The sequence below is a fragment of the Mercenaria mercenaria genome, chromosome 2 (genome assembly GCF_021730395.1).
Source record: "Mercenaria mercenaria strain notata chromosome 2, MADL_Memer_1, whole genome shotgun sequence".
NCBI classification, from domain to species: Eukaryota; Metazoa; Mollusca; class Bivalvia; order Venerida; family Veneridae; genus Mercenaria; species Mercenaria mercenaria.
The window spans coordinates 35,492,819-35,511,738 of record NC_069362.1 but is presented as its reverse complement, the minus strand read 5'-3'; the positions used below and the strand labels follow the sequence as shown (position 1 = coordinate 35,511,738).

The 18,920-nt window shown below is 36.5% G+C and overlaps 1 long non-coding RNA gene across 1 annotated transcript; it reads right to left on the bottom strand.

Annotated features, from left to right (window-relative positions):
- Positions 1-3,874: 3,874 nt before the first annotated feature.
- LOC128553743 (uncharacterized) lies at positions 3,875-16,490 on the bottom strand. Its single transcript, XR_008369426.1, has 3 exons — positions 16,372-16,490; positions 11,087-11,187; positions 3,875-3,973 (listed from the first exon to the last, which is right to left on the bottom strand). It is a non-coding gene; the product is annotated as an uncharacterized LOC128553743 (long non-coding RNA).
- Between the last annotated feature and the right edge of the window lie 2,430 nt (positions 16,491-18,920).

Below are 18,920 nucleotides of genomic sequence, written 5' to 3'. Positions count from 1 at the left end.
AGATGAAACTTTGCATATTAAAAATTCTTCGCTGTTAAACTTTTTTTGAACAAATTTAGATATAACAATAAAAATTTCTACAATTAGTATCCCCCTCCAATGCGTTTTTGTGGTAAGGAAAGGTACAGAAATATATCCGGCAAAAAAAGTAAGCAATTTGGAAGGCGGGGTGGGGGCGGTGAGAGGCGTCATGTGTGACCGGATTGAGGGTTCCCCCAAAAAAAATGAAACATCCAGCTGGCTTACGGGAGGCCCGGAGTGCTGCCCAGTGCCCGTATCTGAAGATACAATGCACGGATGGGCACCTCTGACTCCTCCGCCATTAACTTTAAAGACCATTAAAACGTGAATATTTGAGTTCGGTGTAATACCAGACTGAACTGAAATGAAGATGCAAGATACAAGATACAAATTTTATTTAAACTCGGTGTTAATATACAGACAACATTAGCTATGTATAGCTATTGACCGACATAATGATAGATCTACGTCACGAGTCGGACTCGAAGCAAAAATAGACGTAAAGAAAAATCAATAATCAAGGAAAGCTGACGTTAAAAACGATCTCAATATATATTTTGTTTATCGCTCATTCAATTTGTTAATGTTATAATCTATAAAAAAATAAAACCAAAAAATAAAACTGATTTATAACTTTTTGTCAAGCAGCTGTTGGCCGCATTTAAGACTGATGACCGCCGCGGTAGCCTAGTGGTAGAGCGTCCGCTTCGAGTGCGGGAGGTCGTTGGGTCGATCCCCAGCCGCGTCAAACCAAAGACATTAAAAAAAATGTACCAGTTGCATCCTCCTTAGCGCGCTCAGCATTAAGAGGGTAGTGCTAGGACAGGTCACCCGGTGTCAGTATAAAGTGACTGGGTGTGGTATCATGTTAACGTGGTATACGGCGTTATATTCCAGTGAGGCCAGCACTATAAAGTGGGCATTGTGCTCAGTTGGGGGGGGGGGGGGGTACTGCTACAAGTAGACACCGTCGTTTATATGACTGAAAAATTGTTGAAAAAGACGTTAAACCCGAACACACACACAAACACACAAGACTGGAGGACACGGAGGACTGTAACATTATAATAAGATATAACTATAACAAATCTATATCAAAATATATGTCAACTTACTGAGGTAGAATTCTTTATCCGAGTCACTAAGCCGATATTAAATGTATTTATTTCATAACCATTCTTTTTACAGAAACATTTCATGTGTTACATTACCCTCATTCTGTGTGTATATAAAATCAATCGATACGGTCAAAATGTATGACAGTGTTATGGGTAGCCGAAGCTGTATTCTTGTATTCTTTTGGTATAGATCTACTTGTCATTTGGGATCATAGAGGTATATTAATTATACGTAAATAGAATTGCGTTTATGCCCTTGACAGTGGGACGAGACGGGTTCTGCACATTTGGGGTGGGGGTGGAGTGTGGGGGGGGGGGGGGGGGGGCTGCCCCCCTTGGCACGGCCCTGGATCCGGACCTGTTACCCAACATTTCTCTTCCTTTATAACTCTTTAAAATGAAACAGGGTAAGGATTTGTTCTCTAAAATGGGTGTAGCTATATTTGGTTTTTGTTTTTGGGTTTAACGCCGTTTTTCAACAGTATTTCAGTCATGTAACGGCGGGAGCTATATTTGGTAGTTCATTAAAAATGATAGTTTTATATATAGGGAATTATGGTGGCATATTTCTGCATACGATAATCATAAAATTCTTGAAAATTTAATGAACTTTCGCGGGGAAAAAAACAACAACAACAACAAAAAATACTTTTCGCGAAAACCTGAATACACTTTCGTGAAAGTAGGAGAAAACTTTCATGAAAGTAGATCTATTATCTGGTTGTCATAATAGTGCCCTGAACTGCATAAAGATAACCAGTTAGTCCATTTATGGAATGAAGTGTGTTATATCCACGTCAGTCCCCGACTACCACCCCTAAAAGTGTCTTAAACTTATAGATATTTAATTATAACATTCAGATTGGGTTACCAATCAACTATTTTTATAAACTCCTTTGTATCAGAGTTTGTTAGCAATCCGATCTGTTATCTGCAAAACTTGCACTATATCGGGAATTTTTCCACAAACTTCTTTTTCCGTGAACGTTTTTAATTTCAGGAAATGTAAAACCTACCTAAATTTCATCACAATATATAATCTAGATGAAGCAAAATAGAGAACTTTCACCGCCAGAAACTCAATATTTTAAAGATGTGTAACTCTACCCTTCTGTATATATTAGAAATTCCACTTTAACACCAAGAATCGCTTATAAGATTAACCTTTTTCCATTTTTGTACAAAAAATCAATAATAAGTCTTGAAAGAAGTAAAAACTTACTAGTAAAAAAGGAAAATAAGGGGGAAAAATTGGTCCCAGTAGGGCTTGAACCTACGCACCCCTAAGAACAGCAGTAAAAGTAGGTTTATGGTAGGAATTGAATACTCTTCAAAAAGGAGGTTCTCTATTAGTGATCTAATACCTTAAGTGAATGCAGAAATATGCCACCATAGGGAATAGATTTACTATTTATGCTAGTTTGACCAATAAGAAATGACGTCACAAGTTTCAAGTTTTATTTCAAATCTCGGCCCTTTCAGGGCATCAGGCCTAACTAAACTAAAGGAACCAGCGTGGGAGCCATCTGGTCTAGTCGCGTAATGGCTGCCGGGTATTTGAACACTAATTTTTCACTTGGCATGGCAACAGAGGTCTAAATTGAAGCTAGTTTCTGTTTAAATTTCATTGTGGATGTACTTTTGACATTTTGGTAGGAAAAATGGGAGAGCAGGTTGTATTTGGTGAAGTCAAGCTCAATTTTAGTACGAGTAGTACTTCCAGGTCACAGCAGTGTGATTTTGATGTCTTTACAGTAAGCAAATGTGACCAGAGAAATCTCTCTTAGAAGATACATGACCCCTACTTTTCTCTTCATTTTATATCAGTTTTATCATAACTCTTTAAAATGAGGTAAGGATTTGTTTTCTGAAATGGGTCTAGCTATGTTTGGTAGCTCTTTAAAAAAGGTCAGTTTTATATAGAATATATAGGGAAAACTATTTACCTTATTGTGACCTATAAGAAAATCTGGGCAAAAATTGAGATTTGTCCAGATATTGATATAAATGAACTAGTTTGATCAGATTTTGGTAAAAAAGAGCATATCATTGAAATTTTGCTGCAAAAATTGATAAAAACCCAAAAAATCACATTTTCACTGTGTTGGGTGTATTTTTTTATAAAAAAAAAATGCACATTTATACTTTAAATTTTGCCCATCTATACCTTTCAGAGGGAACATTTGGTATATTTCAAAGTGTTAGTGTGTAATTTACTTGCAAATTATGGTGAAAATTTATGAAATAGGGCAAAAACCAGCTCTGGCTAGAAGAACTGGTTAAAAATTATGTAGCGACATCATTTTTGTAGGAAAATTGGCGCAGGGACCCGCATTACTGAAAATGCCATAAAACCTGGAAAACTGATTTAATCAAGCTGAAACTTGGTATTTTTCATGCAGATATGTTACTGGTACCATACAAATGAAATTGAGATTATAATCTAATGTCGTATCTGTTACTTACGACCATTTTTCGCCAGTTTTATAAATGTTTTCTAGTGGTAAAGGTTGCATCAGACACTAACAGGCTTAAATACGAACTTCGGCTCTATAGAATATATCACATTTGGTGCAATCGTATGTAAAACATGAGCTATTAAGTTTCTGCATGAGTAGGAACAGTTTCGATGAGAAAGCTGTAAAAAAACTACACATTTTATCAGTTTCCTAAAATACTATTTTTCCCTTACTACCTTTTCAAAAGCATGCAGTTTCAAAACATAATTGTCCATACCTGTTTAATCGTGTCCTTTAATAATCCGCACGTACATGCACGTAGATGTGGCTTGAAATGCAAAATGCCTCTATATCACTGTTATTGCAGTCATGGGCCTACCAACAAATAAAAACAGAAATCGAGTTTTGATTACATCATATTGTCCGTAAGTATTGACCTGGCACTCATTAATCTTCGCCAATATTTTCGGGCGTTTTCGTTATTTTACGTAATATTCGTGTCCTGAAAATATCTAGATTTATCAAAATAATCAATTTAGAGTACCAACGGCACAGTGTTGTAGTGGTAAGCTCTCCGACTTGGAAACACGTTACCATTGGGTTCGAATTCTTTTCTCACCATTTTCTTTAGAAAATATAATTCCTTGTGTTTGTATTTGTATCTATGATTATATATTTTTTCATAAAACACTGCATTTTGTGTCGCTAACAAAAATTCCTTGAATTGTCCGTTGAATGAATGAATGAATGAATGAATGAATGAATGAATGCTTGTCCGGTCCTGAAGATTTTAAACGACATTTTGTATAACGGTTTTATGTACGTAGAAGAACGGTAATCGATGGTAGATTATTTCGTTGATAAATCATGAGAAGTGTGACAAGTTTCCGTCTTTTACAGATAAAATAAAAAAAAAAAACAACAATAAAAATGCAGAGGGCTCGAACACTCAACCCTGAGTTTACTGGCAAAACGCTTTGTCCGCACAGCTATATCTGCAGATAATACATGAGAGTATATAATTGGCTTTTCAATAGTTATATCGTTGTTTGGGTTCGGACACCGAACATTAATTTACGGAAACATACGGAATATTCATGAGTGCCAGGTCAATACTTACGGACAATACTTATTGAACCGTAACTACTAGTATTTTAAATAGTTCTTCTATATAATAACAAAATATTAAACATGTGAAAAAGTTTGAATGTGTGCCAAAAAGTTTATCTTTTTATACGTAATAATTCAACGAAGTATTTTTGAATATAAATATGCTACTTTATTCAATACCGGTCCGCGTCGCATAATCCATGCATGATGCGGTGAGATCTATAATAAACCATTTCATATACATTACTTAATTATTTGTAAATCATAATCGATAAATATTTCGAACTTCGAAGGAAAATGCGCGCCATTGAACAAAAGCTGAATTTAAAAAAACAATAGAATTTTATTGTGCATTAGTCTTTGATTAATACCGATATCTTTTACGTCCGTGAAATTCTATCCGTATTTGTTTGAGCTAGCTTTTAACTTTAATTAAATGATAGGAATTCATTGTTTTTGTAGTCTGCTATGCAAATCATTTCAAATTATATTGTATTGTCTTGCATTGTAATTTTATGTCAAGGAGAAAACAGTTCATTCTAGTAAAGAATGAATAATTCCAAGCGCAATTTGACGAAATTGTCCATATTGGAGAGTTTAAATAGACAAATTAAAAAACAAGTTTGATGGAATTAAATTGCATACAGATAAGAATATCACGTAAAAGATAAACAAATTAACCAGTGATAAGGGAAAAATGGTTTTAATGTTGCAACACTCAGACGTAGGTGACGTTAACGTGATTGAAAACGATCACGTGGCGGTGTAAAACGCGAATCGCTAGAGCCTCAGCATGTCCAGTATAATTTCGGCATCTCTCCCATACAGACATGACTGGCTGGTATATGATATTTTCGCTTCCTAGATTTTGAGCTTTTGAGATGGTAATCATAAGCTGTTTAATTTAACAAAACTCAGGAAATAAATGCCGTCGAGAGCATTTTTCAGTTATTACCCTGCATTTTTGGTAGATCTGTGAAATGCAAACACTAAGACCGGTCATACTTTGATGAAAGCAACACAGGGAAGGATAAGAAATTAAGAATGATAACTGTATGGATCACCCTTCGTCATTGCACGATTAAATGTCATATCGCAGTTTCCTTGTGGAATTTTGGCCTTTAGTCAATGCAAGAAAAACACTAATTAACGCGTAATTGCGGCACATGGGGAGAAAGACGCCATTTTTTCCTAATTGACTACAAGATCATGAAACCAGAAATGCAAAATAATTCAAAGTTTTCTGGAGAAGCATGCTATCGTAGCCCTGCGTAGATCTATGGCACAATGATCGGTTTTGGAACTGCACGTTGAACACCAGGGTGTAACGTACTAGTTAGATATTGCAGTCATGTACCTAGATATAGATATCTACTAGATTTGATTATACAAAGTCACTCTCCATTATGAATGATAAATCCTTATTGAAACCTCTATATTACAGGAAATGACGTTTGAGGTAAACTGTTTGCGCGCATGTGTATTGGGGGGAGAAGTGGAGGGAGGGTGCACCGTATAAGCGTCCGAAAGAGATAGAATCTAGTACATCTAGAGCTAATCTATTCTTCCGGAAGATATCGTTATCAGAAATTCTAGATCTAGTTGTGCTGAGAGAAAGAAAGAGCAAATCACAATATTTCGATTCTAAAATGTTATCAAGATATACTTATTATCCAGATCTAGATCTATATTTTTTGATATATTAATAGACCTAGAATATTTACCAGTTTTGTGTGGTTTTCTTTTCCAGCTCACCACAACAGCGTCTGGCGCTATGACGTAGACCTAATAACTGTGACGTTCAAACTGTGTGTAGGTTGCTTGAACTAAGTCTTGGGTAGTGTTAGAAATGTTAGAAATATGATTAATTAGATCTGTCTGCTGTCTTTGAAAGATTGTGATTGCTTTTGGCTGGCCATATTTTACACGATTCTATGAATAGGCCTCTACCTGGAGATCCTCAAACGCAGCCCCTTTAGAGACATACATCTACTCTGAACCAGAGTTTTCCTATCATTTTGTCTAAGAAGATCTTTTGTGAGTAGACCTCTATTTGCAGCTTGAAATGGGTTTAGCTAGCCTTGTTATAAATTGCAGATCTGGAGTAGATCTAGGCCTAAACGATTGTAGGCTACATAACATTATAGATCTAGACCTAAAGCTCTATAATTTATTTCATCTTTCACGGACCACAGTGTTGCTAAGTCGCTTTAACAATTAATGAACCCTGGGAACTCCCTGCTGCCAATATAAACAGGAGTTTAAAATCTATGATATCCTGGATATCGATCTCTCTATTCAATCACGCTATTTAATTATTAAATGGCACCAGTGCCAAGTTTATTTTGCGTCATATGAATAGATCTAGGCTTATATTCAATATTCTAGACCTAATTGTCTTTCGAGTTTCGTACTTGACCGAAGTATTGCAGGTCTAGCCAAAGTAACCACTTACACAAAAAAAAATTTCAGAGAATAAATTTTTGAAAATACAAACTTGGTTTATTATTTTATAAACCCCGCCAAAGTGGCGCCGACGCAGGGGCTGACACCGACCCAAAACCCAAACGCCGACCCGGGTGTTTAGAAAGCGGGGGAATTTTTTTGGCGGATAGTCGACAAAAAACGTTAGTTAAAAAAATGAAAAAAGTACAGGTTTTTTTTTGCTGTTAGCAAAGTTATGGGGGAGTTGATTTAGATGCGCGTTATTGTATTTTATCTATTGGCGAACTCCGTACTTCAGACGAGAAAAGTATATTGAAATAGGCTATTAGACATGGTCGGTTTACGTGAAGCCTGACTTTGAACATTGAATGTGGGCTGAGGGCGTTTCAAAATACAGTTTTTCATTTATTCGAGAAGTATGAGTTACGTACCATTTCCGATAGTGTTCCAGTTATGTAATGGCGGACAATTGACATAACCAGTGTTCATGGATGTGTACCAGTGGTTACATGTTCTCACCAAGTAATTGCCAAGTTCTCCAAATTAATAAGAGATAAGGAACGAATTATTTTAGACGTAAATTTTTTTCAAACAAATCGTTTACGAGAACTACATCTCGCCCAGGGATCGAATACAGGTCAAAAGATCCCAATGACAAAATGACTTTTAAAAACTGCTATTTCCCCTTTTCATTCAGCGTCTAATCGGAACATTGGGAATAATTTTCAAAAGGGACAATGTGGTAGAAAAATTTTTTATTTATTTTGAACAAAAAATTTTAAGCAAGCGTTTTTAAGAGCATACATTAGCGCGGAAAAAGTGTTCATTCCCGGGAATGTTGCGAAAAATTCCCGGGAAACAACTTTTTTGTATCTCAAACGACCATGAATTGTTCCTAAATCGAGAAGATGCCGTTTATTTTGCTGAACGATGCAGATGAATCCAAAAGAGAAAAATCTGGTTTGGTTTGTGTGACTCTTCAGTGAAATCTGGGCAGAGGGTTACAGTAGGAGTATGATAATCAAGAGGCCATAACTCAGTGCAAACTTTTTCAGTAATTAACGCAACAAGGATTCCTACTGATCACTGGGTAATTACATTAAAACCCCAATAAAAGACTTTAAATAACATCTGAAAATGTTGTTTAACATTAACTTGTAAGGGTTCCCAACTCCGCAAAAAATTATCAAAGGATATGCACAACGAGGCTTCATATATGTCAGTATTGTGAAGATTCGTTAAAATCCAACCAGAATAGCGCGATCAAGTTAAACGCTGCAGAAAAGACAGGCGGATGGACGGACGAACAGATGACAAAGGCAGTGTGCCCGATGAAATGGGAAAATATAGGTAATGAATATATTTTTTTAGGTTAACAATGTTTTTAATATAAATTTTGGAGAATTATTAACGTAAAGAGAACTAACTATACATAGACTAAGTGATAAGAGGCGCATAATGAGAATGCTGCAGTAATTCTTCTAATGTCCTTTTGAGAATAAAACCATACAGAGTGAAGCTCAGAGTTTGGGTTTTGTCCACCTAAACTTAAGCGGACAAGTTTAGGTGGAGAATGAACTTAAGCGGACAAAAGGGCCTCCGTGGCCGAGTGGTTAAGGTCGCTGACTTCAAATCACTTGCCCCTCATCGATGTGGGTGGTGGGCGTTGAATTCTTCATGTGAGGAAGCCATCCAGCTGGCTTACGGAAGGTCGGTGGTTCTACCCAGGTGCCCGCTCGTGATGAAATAATGCACGGAGGGGCACCTGGGGTCTTCCTCCACCATTAAAGCTGGAAAGTCGCCATATGACCTATCATGTGTCGGTGCGACGTTAAATCCAAAAAACAAATAATAATAATAAAAAAGTAAGCGGACAATGTCTATTTTTTTTGTTTCTTCACAACCGTCACATGGCAGGGCATATGTTATGTAAGGTGTTCTGTTAGGGCCAGCGTTAGCTTCCTTTGACCGCGAAGGTACGACGGCTCGATGGCGAAGCGCGACAGTAGGGTGGCAAAGTGCGACAATATGCTGGCGATTACACCAAAGTACGACAGCGAAGCGCGAAGGTACAATGGTGACAGTCAATCGTACTTTCGCACTTCGCCATCATGATGTCCCGCTTCGCCATCGTATTGTCGCGCTTCACCATCGTACTATTTCGCTTCACCATAGTAATGTCACCATGTATTGTCGCGCTTCCCCGTCGTACTTCGCGCTTCACAATCCTAGTTTTCACGGATACTGTCGAGCTGCGCCACCCCGATGGACTTTGTAACATTGTCACTTTAAATGAAGCCATTTTGTACAGCCAAGCGAAACGTGCCGGCGATGTGCAACACTATGTCTAATACTAATCAATCCTGGGAATTTTCGTCGAAATACGTCCAGCAGGTCGACCTGTGAAAGCCGGACAAGATTTTTCCATTTTTAGCTTTTGCTGACATTTTGTGAAGCGAAGCAGAACATGCAAGTGACAATGCAGAAGATCACTCCTGCGAAGTTTCGTCAAAATCCAGCCAGCAGTTTGACCTGTGAAAGCCGGACAAGATTGTTCTACCTTTAGCTCTGGCGGCCACTTTTGTCCAGCCAAGCGGAACATGATTTCGTCATTACCATTCTGATAGTAATTTTCGCAGAAGCGGTGCCGGTGTCGCAGAAACGGTTTTTATAAATATGGCCGGACAAATGTATTTCCGCTGTCATCGGTAAGTTTTCTAATGAGCATATCTAATTTGAAAACAATTGGCTGGAATGGAAACAAGTGAGGCAGAAGCCCACATATCGAGGGCTCGGAGCAAAACTAGTCTAAGTGTATATAGAAACAGAAACAGATATACTAGTTTCGCTCTGAGCCCTTGATATGTACCAGCAACAATGGCTTCGATTTTCATATGATGATGGCTTATGACAACTTTCACAGAAAGCAAACATTTGAAGAGTAAGTCAGAATGCCTATCAGTAAAAGAATAAAATGAAAGTTTATGTAAACAGTTTATTTAATCATTTAAATCTAAATACAAAAATTGTCAACCCTAAAGCACTGTACATGTAGAGGTCCGTCGCAATATCACACACTTAGTTCTAACTATCAAATATCTACTTTGCAGGAAACAATTTCCTTTATTTTTTTTTTAATCATAACTGTTTTTCTGGAGACTATAAAATAAGAACCTAGGCATGTAACCTCTTGAATTAAAAGATGGTTTATCTATATATAATTTCTTAAATCGACCTTTAATGTTCAAATTTATTGACATGTGTACTACAAACAAAAGAATGTTGTAATCATTTCAGTTATAAGAATAAATTCTACAGAAGGAATACAATATTATTTGTTGCTTATGTTCTTGGCAATAAACGTTTTGGCTTTACGTCGGACTTGATAGATGCTTGATAGATGCTAGATTCACAGTTATATGCCTCTTGAGTTTTGCAGGATTTTTACCCTTCGGTGAACTTGTTAGACTTGGAGGTTGCGATTTGAAATTTGACGAAAAACAGGTCAAAGTGACTATCATTTCAAGTAAAACTGATTCGGTTAATGAAATTCAAACTATTGTTATCGCAAGAACTGGGAACTACGTGTCCAGTGTAGATTATAACTACTAAGAGCAGCGCTTTGATAGATAGAAACACCCTAAATCGCCTCCATGATCATCTATTTTTTTTAAATTTTTAAACTGTAATATTTTTTTTTCAATAGTGGTCTGATTTTAAAAATCCTTTTAGCATTATGAAAGGTCTGAAGATGGCTTTCACATAATCAGACTTTCTTTGCCTTTTAAACATGCTATTTAGATATAAATACAAACTAAAGTTTCATTATCAAACTCAACTGAGATTGAAAATGTTTTGTGAACAAGGGGCCTGGTGGCATATGAAAAGAATATTTCAAGTGTATAAATCACAAAGAATTGTATCCATACTTACAAAACATTAACTTCAGTAATATGTTCTGCCCCCTTTTATTGAGCGACTATTCCGCCAAAATTTACAAATCCTCAGCCGGCATGTTCGTTTTCGTAACTTTTCTGGAATGATAAAAAATAAAAGATCTTAAATGATTCTTGCAAATTATGTTTAGTTGAAATGGCATTATCGATTTCACCTTTTCCGGCACACCTTATGTTTCTATGGTTTCTTCAATATCCACATATCAGATTTTAGAATGACAACGCAAAAACTGAAATATACGTGAAATATACGAGATATAATTATAGAACTGGTTTTTAAATTATGAATTAAAGAATGTTACTCAAGTTACGAGGTTTACCTTCAAATTTTATGTAATAATGCTTCAATAAGTCGGGATATAGTTACTGTTTACTACTTTAATTATTAACACGACCTTTTCTCTTGATTTGCGATATGATCCGTTTGAACCAGCGAGACCCCATACCTCGAAAATGGAATGCACCGGAAACTACTCATGGAAAACCGGATATGTATCATCTATAGTTTTGCCTTAAATCGTTGTTGTTGTTATGACAAAGACTCAAGAATCCATTTAAAATTTATTCAATAACGCATAACATTATACAATCTCAAATGCAACGCACTATTTATATATACAATATCATATAAAACCTGAGTGACTGATCTTGTGCATCAAAGTACAGTATATATGTAGGAGCTAAAATCTGTCGCAAATATTTTGTAAAAAAGTTCTGATTTTTGAGGAGTGATAATATCGAGGACAAGAAATGTGACATGGGATGTGATAGTGAAGAGAAGGAGGCAGTGTACGTGATGTGTCTGGGAATGCGATGATGTAGGGAAATAGGGAGTTGTTGCGTTGAAGACACGTGATGTGACAGGGAATGCGATGATGTAGGGAGGTAGGGAGCGGTAGAGTTGGAGACAAGTGATGTGACAGGGAATGAGATGATGTAAGGAAGTAGGGAGTGGTAGAGTTGGAGACACGTGATGTGACAGGGAATGCGATGATGTAGGGAAGTAGGGAGTGGTAGCGTTGGAGACACGTGATGTGACAGGGAATGCGATGATGTTGGGAGGTAGGGAGTGGTAGCGTTGGGGACAGGTGATGTGACAGGGAATGCGATGACGTAGGGAAGTTGGGAGTGGTAGCGTTGGAGACACGTGATGTAACAGGGAATGCGATGACGTAGGGAAGTAGGGAGTGGTAGCGTTGGAGACACGTGATGTGACAGATAATGCGATGATGTATAGGGAAGTAGGGAGTGGTAGCGTTGGAGACATGTGATGTGACAGGGAATGCGATGATGTAGGGAAGTAGGGAGTGGTAGCGTTGGAGACACGTGATATGGCAGGGATGCGATGATGGATGGCAATAGGATATTGATCACGGAGTTGCGAGTGATTTGATGTTCACTGTTTCAAAATATATTCTTTCTTCGTATATGTGGAAATTATTACATTTTGTATAAAATTATGAAAGGCAGAATGTGTTCAGAAAATTAAAATGTAAGTGACGCTTCAACATGTACGTATTCGTGAACAGACCATTTAAGGTATCACATATCGCTTACATTGCCTAATGACCGTAATAAATTCGGCCATTTTGGGTAATTCTACCGACAGACTCTTATTCAGTAACGCTTTATCAATTGTATGATCGTGCAAATCATACAAAATTATAAATTTAAACAATAAGACCGTCAAGAAAACATTGAAAATAGAATGGTCCATGCTAGCTAATTGCAGTGATACTCCAATACATTTTCAAATGAATAGGGTAATCTGGAGACTATTTAAGAGTAATGAAAGAGAACGGAGGCACAGTTTAAGGGATTATCAGAATCTCTATGGATCAGAATAGAAACAAGGATGTTGCCAACATATAGAACAATGTCAATACTTGTAAGAGTTATAAATAAAATTGTAATTCCAGAAACAACAATCAGACAAAAAGTCCCATAAAGTAGTTTTTTTCGGCGACGCCGTCTAAATTCGTTTTCGTTACCTATGCCACGTGACTTCAGTTTGCGAATCAAACTACTTGATAACGCATTATAGATAATTTATCAAAATGGAAGATTTATGCAACACTCTGCCTGATAGGACGAGAGTGTCAATTTCTTTCACTCTGTTGATTGTGCTACGCTGAGTGAAATGTAGACAAATCGTTTATCCTAAACGACGCTGTTCACAGTTTTAAAGCTAACTTTGGCTCAGTATATTTAGCAAGAATATTGATATATCTCAAAATGATAAGTAACTTTAAAAATATGATAAAAACCTGTTAAAATACCAACATATACAAATTAAAGACAGAGCTAAATACGGTCTGCGTATCACAGAATAAGGGTGTAATAAGAGCCCTTTTATGTAGAGAAGTGTTTTTTAAAAGATTTTCCTTGTTACAATTGTCGTCTGATATGAAAAGGTTTCTTGCTTTGTGACTTATTCAGATTGCATATTAAAATGAGAAACTTGTTTGCTTTGAAATTTTTTGTTATAAATTATTGAACTGATTTATTATATATGAATATTTTTCTTTAGTATGGGATGCAATATTGAACTCAGTTGAAATCTGTTTTATTTTTATATATGCTATATAATGACTGAATCTCATTACTCTGAAATGAAGGTACGCTGAATACAGTTTATCTATGTGATATGACTACGGTCAAACTTTACTTATGAAAAAGAAATACATGTATTGAAATAATTACAATTGTATGTTTTGCTTGACCTTCACTTTTTTATAGGTGTGACGTCATTGTCCAAAGATTCATGAATAGCGAATATGCATTTGTTAAAGCGGGATCAGTTGGCCTATTTTAGAAATGAATAAAAATAATAAATACTTTGATTTTTTCTCGTGTATTCTAATCAAATTTGATTTGTAGCATCTTTATTAGGCCCGCAGCCAACTTTGTTCAGCTGGGACATTTAACCCCTTTTAGAGGCTGCTAGAGCTAAAACTAGAAATGCCTTTATACAGCGTCTCATGAACAGCTTGGTGGATCTTTGTCATACTTCGTCTGGAGCATCATTATAAGGTCCTCTTCCAAATTTATTTATATAGGAACTTGGGCCCTATTAGGGACCACTATAGCTAAAAGTAGATATGCCTTTCTTCGCATTAACCACTAAAATGTAATGGATTTTTATAAAACTCGATGTGTAACAATATCGTAAGGTCTCCTGCTATTTTGTTACAAATGGGGATAGGGACCAATTTAGCTAAAAATATAAACAGGTCTAATGACGCCCTTCTCATGAACCGCTTCATGAATCTTCATCAAACTACTGCTGTAATTATTCGTCTAAGGAAAAAAACAAAACAAAATTGCAACCCTACAAGCTTTGCGAAAAAAAAAGAAACCATTTTAAATTATTAAAGTGCGGTTTTTAGTTTTGCAATTTGAAAAATGTTAGATGAAAGATGAATGTTAGATGAAAAATTCATAAACTTCTTTCCTTATTACAATTCGCCGACCATCATTTTTAAAGATATTTCTTGTTTCTATTAGATGAATTCAAAAGCATATCGAGATAAAATTAAGATGCTGAAAAACACCTTATCCAAAAGTTTGTTTTCCACTTTTAACGATATCTGCCACTAATTACTGTTCAAACTTACTCAACTCTCATCATCTTTGGCACTGGAAACGGAGGAAGGGCGGAGGAGGGTGGTGGAACACGACCGCAAGAGTCTATTGGTACGAAGGACATGCTTAAACGTTTCTGGTCACGAACTGAAATGTCTCTAACCTACAGCAAATTAGAATATTTCTTCAGTTTCTTATTCTCTAGAGCCTACAATTCATAACTAATGCTTATACAGCGGAGGCACAACAGAGGGAGACAAAATACAATGTAATTAAATGGCAAAAAAAAAAAAAAAAAAAAAAAAAAAAAATCAACCGACCGTGATTAGAATCTCGAGTCAATATTTTCCCCCCTATATTTTTATCGCGTGTACATCTACAGTTTGTAAATATACATGTATTATAACTTATGGTTGTTAAACGCGAATACTGTATACTGGTATAATCAAACTTCAAGGGTGGTTACAAATTTGGTGTCAGAGGGGGCGAATTATTTTTAGTGTAGAGGAAGTAGAGGGGTTCCGGGGGCATGCTCCCCAGGAAAATTTTTAAAACAATGGATCCATCTGGTGAATTCTGGGCGTTCTGAGGTACTTTATTTGCTATTTACAAAGGACACATTTTGTGACAAAATCAACCCAAATAACATGCCAATTATAGTAACGTTTTATGAACTGTCAGACAAATTCTCGCGCAAGTATCTCGGAATTTCTTAGCCCGATTTCTGAGTATTTTTTTTTTTGGTAGGTTAACCTAGGTCAGGACTATTTAACATAAAAATTGTAAACAGATTTATAGGAGCTCATGCAGACTTTGCCAATTTTTTTAATGTGCGAGCATAGCGATACTTTGTCACCAAAAGACAAGTTACCTGTGTGAGCATATTTTATATTTTACCAAAAAAACAAAAAAAAAAAACGAAAAAAAACAACAACAAAAAAAAAACAGAAGACAATTACTACAAGTATTCGAGCGAGCGAGACAAAAAAAACGCATATTTTTCACGCAGAACAAAAGATAAATCATCAATTCGAATTTTTTTTTTTGGATTTAACGTCGCACCGACACATGATAGGTCATATGGCGACTTTCCCAGCTTTAATGGTGGAGGAAGACCCCAGGTGCCCCTCCGTGCATTATTCCATCACGAGCGGGCACCTGGATAGAAACACTGACCTTCCGTAAGCCAGCCGGATGGATTCCTCACATGAAGAATTCAACGCCCCGAGTGAGGCTCGAACCCACATCGATGAGGGGCAAGTGATTTGAAGTCAGCGACCTTAACCGCTCGGCCACGGAGGCCCCGCAATTCGAACTCGAACGTAGCGAGCGAGAAAAAGTGCATATTTTATATTCTTCAGTCAAATCAAAAGATAAATTGTAAACACGAGCATAGCGAGTAAGAAAATTTGATCCAGAACATAAGACAAATTACCTATGATTCGGCGATTTTAGAGGGGGAGCGCGCCGGGTGTATCCGCGCCTGAATCCGCTAGTGAACTTGACAGAAAAGCCTTTATTTCTAGTTTTTGTCGTAGATCTAGATTTATTTAGTGTCATCAGCTGTTGACCGCAATTTACACTGATTACAATTCTAAATACCTTAACAGACTATAATTTTCTCCTAACATTATGATTAACTAAAATACATGTTCTGTATAAAATGTTTTAACTTACTGTGGTGGAATTCTTTATCAAAGCCACAAAAGCCGATACTGAATGTATTGTACTGTATAACCACGCCCCGTTCAGTACCCGTATTCTGTGTCTATATATAGGAGCAATCGATACGGTCAAAATCTATGACACTGGCGGAGCGTTATGGGAAGCCGGAGCTGTCTTGTATATGATTGTAGTAGTATATTCTGGTCGTTTTGAATAATATAGTACATTAGCAGGTTTTGAACATTTCATTGACTCAGTCTGCTATAATGAAGGTCAATGTCGGGTAAAGTAGTGTATGTCAGATGAAACTGTGGTGACATTTTCGGATTTTATGAGTGAACCTGGATATAAAGTGTTAATTTATAAAAGCAAAATTGTAAATATTTGTAATTATGAATGGTTATGAAACTATGCTAAAAACAAAAAGAATAAAACGAAAAAATTGCAGAAAAGGTGAAATGCCTGGGTCATCAAAAGGGACAAAAAGAGGCCAAAATTAGTAACAGAAGGAAACGACAGTAATGCTGGCAGTTTTAGGGGTATTGCGTCAAGAAGTACCTTAGCAAAATTATTTAGCTCAGTGATCAATAAACGACTTTATTATATACGTTACTATAAATAGTATCAAAACAACCGTTTAAAACGTTCATTACGGTCTCTATTGACTAAGCCAAAATGGCGCAGTGCGCCTCACGCGCCGTTATCATAATGGCCGTGTAACCGGAACGTCAGCGCGTTCTGATGTTGACGTCATGTAGCAACGTCATTATAGCGCGTGAAAGGGTACTGAATCATTTTCAGATCGATTGTCAAATACTGATGCTAATGTCGATAAATAAATGCAAGTTATGCTTGGGCCCCATAAATTTGTAGAAAAAAATATGTAAAATGAAAATACCAAGGTGAATATGAAGCGTAGGTATATAATAAAAAATTCAATAAACGGCTGATTATGCTTTCTAGCCAAAGTAGCACACTGAGTTTCAAAGCCATAATAGCACACTGAGTTTCAAAGCCATAATAGCACACTGAGTTTCATAATGGCCCTCGGGCTGAATCTCTCGGGCAGTTATGACACTACATGTGCCATTATGGCAAGAAAGCACACCCAAGTCGTACAGTTTCCTAACCAAGTACGAACTGACTGACAGAAATAACGTAACTTCAGATGCCCAGTTCGGTTTTAGGAAGCCTATTCTACAGTTGATTCAATTTTTGAACATTATATTTCAGGTTCATAGATATGTGCATGTGTTTTGATTCTATGTACATGTGTTTACAGAAATGCACTTTGGTATAAACTGTATAAACTAAGTATAGGCCTAAACGGGGAAATATTAAAAAAGTGCACTCAATGTATAACCAAATAAGATGCCAAAGTTAGGATCATGTTAAGTTTTTGAGACGACCCCCGGTTGATTTTTGTTTAATTTGGAAGAACCCGTAATATTCATCGTCGTCTCAACATTGGGAACATTTATGTCAAGTAAAACAGTAAGTCTTGATGGATGGCAGACTTCTAGACCTGGCACGAAACAGATCCTGTTCATGCCATGTTAACATTTGACTGCTAAGTATGATCTTGATTTTCGAGCATCTCGACCTATCCGTCCGTTCGTAATGCGTAATCCGATTTATCTGTAAAACTATTAGAAATCTACCATTTCTATTCATAATTGTATGTTAAGACGCCCTTTGAATGTTGATATCTTGTACATAATCTCCCGCTAGTATGTTTGCATTTAAATCTATTTCATCAGTTTCAACAAAGTTATAATTGAGCCGCGCCATGAGAAAACCAACATAGTGCGTTTGCGACCAGCATGGATCCAAACCAGCCTGTGCATCCCCGCAGTCTGGTCAGGGTACATGTTGTTAGCTTTCAAAGCTCATTGCAATGAGAGAAACCATTAGCGAACAGCATAGATCCTGACCAGACTGCGCGGCTGCGCAGGCTGGTCTGGATCCATGTTGGTCGCAAACGCATTATGTTGGTTTTCTCATGGCGCAGCTCTTAATATTTGCTAAATCGGCTGTGAAAGGAACAGGAGTTGTCCGTTTCGTCAATGATTAAAGGGTACCTGTAAGTTTACACAATAATAGGTACATGTTTTATACAATATAAATGTTTATAATTTTGATATGCTTTTGGTATGCATAGTTCAATTAGTCACAGCTTTTGTAACCATACACCCCTAATAATTAAACGACTAATTGTGCTTTTTTTCTTTTCTCATATTCATGAACAATTTGTGAATATGGTATATATGTATTCCATAGAATTTATCTCAAAAAGGTACCTTACCAAAATGAAAAATTTATTTGTCTATTTAAAATACTTGTTACAATAATAACATGTTAATTTAACGTTACACATTTATTTTTAAGTTTACATGAACAGTTTGTTAACACAACAGTGTCTACTCCTATGTCATATATGTATACTGTACTTGTTTTAAACAGCACAACAGTTATTGAAAACTGAAGGAAGTACAGTAGATTCCAACTCTAAATTTTACTATTTAGCTAAAAGTTATTTCCCCAAAAAAACCCTCTTTCCC